We start from the raw sequence: 1,227 nt of genomic DNA, 5'->3' as shown, positions 1-1,227 counted from the left end.
ACTGGCCTTCCTCACTAACAAGCAGTTTAGTAATTATACTCTTCTTCACAGAAATGGAGGGTAGGTTCATTTACTTGTCCAAGGTCACAGTATTGGAGCAGCTAGACAAACTCATCTCAAAGCTTTGCAGTCAATCATTAAGCTGTCAACAGACTTCTAGATTTTCTCTCTCAAGATTTTTTTGTTTTTAATTTTTTTCTAAATTTTTTCAATCATTTTTATCTTAAAGTCTTGTAGACAATGATCTCTGTGCTCTCCGCTTTTTCACCGTGTAGACCAAAGAACAAGTGGTGACTGTACATTGTAACTGCCATGCATCTGGGAGACTTCAGGGACAAGGAGCCAAGTCCCAGGGGATTACTGTTCACTCGCTAAGACGTGTCCAACTTTTTGCGAGCACATAAAATGCAGGTTTCCTTGTCCTTCACTTTGCTCAGCTTCATGTCCATTGAGTACATACCCAGGGGAATGGGGTACATTTCTGAAGAAACAATAGCAACCCCCACACAAGGTCAGATTATAAATTCGAGGGGCACAGAACTGGACCACGCCAAGGGATGCAGTGTTTTTTCACCTTCTCTTTGCCTTTGCCCACTACTTCCAAGGATATTTTGAAGCTAGGCAGCCAACGCGGTGCCTGGTCCACTGGCTCCACAGGCCGAGAAATCTTTTTGTTTCACACTCTTAGCCCCCTACCCCTGAACGTCTCTTTTCATCTTCTCTCTTGCTTGCTTTTCACTCCGTCTTCACCCTTGGCAGATAATCTGTATAAGAGCCTTTTCGTTTTATTCTAGAGCCATATGGACTAGATTGGTTTACGGCGACCTTGACAGACACCTGGGTGGGAGGCCCGGGGGAGGGGGCAGCCGTCATCTCAGAAACCTTCTGATAGCTCTGGGGCGGTGGCCACGAGGAGGCGGCGACCACTGAACTCCACTCAGTGATGAGTTTTCTGGAAGATTGACAGTACGTGTACCAACTGTCTTTGCGCTAGCAGGTTGCGCGATCTCGCGAGATGTGGACGCTGATCTGGAGTATGGACTCAAAGGCGCCTTTCTGAGTGGGGGATGGGAATATCTGTGGCGCAATCATTGCGCGAGATTGGGCCATAGTCGCTGGGGGCCGATGCTTAAATCTCGCGATATTTCCGCTGCTCCGGACTGGAATTAGGAGGTGCTTCTCGCGAGAGCCCGTGCTGAGGGCTCTGTGAGGCCCCGTGTGTTTGTG

The sequence above is a fragment of the Bos indicus genome, chromosome 13 (assembly GCF_029378745.1).
Source record: "Bos indicus isolate NIAB-ARS_2022 breed Sahiwal x Tharparkar chromosome 13, NIAB-ARS_B.indTharparkar_mat_pri_1.0, whole genome shotgun sequence".
NCBI classification, from domain to species: Eukaryota; Metazoa; Chordata; class Mammalia; order Artiodactyla; family Bovidae; genus Bos; species Bos indicus.
Note: the sequence above shows the minus strand (reverse complement) of the source record.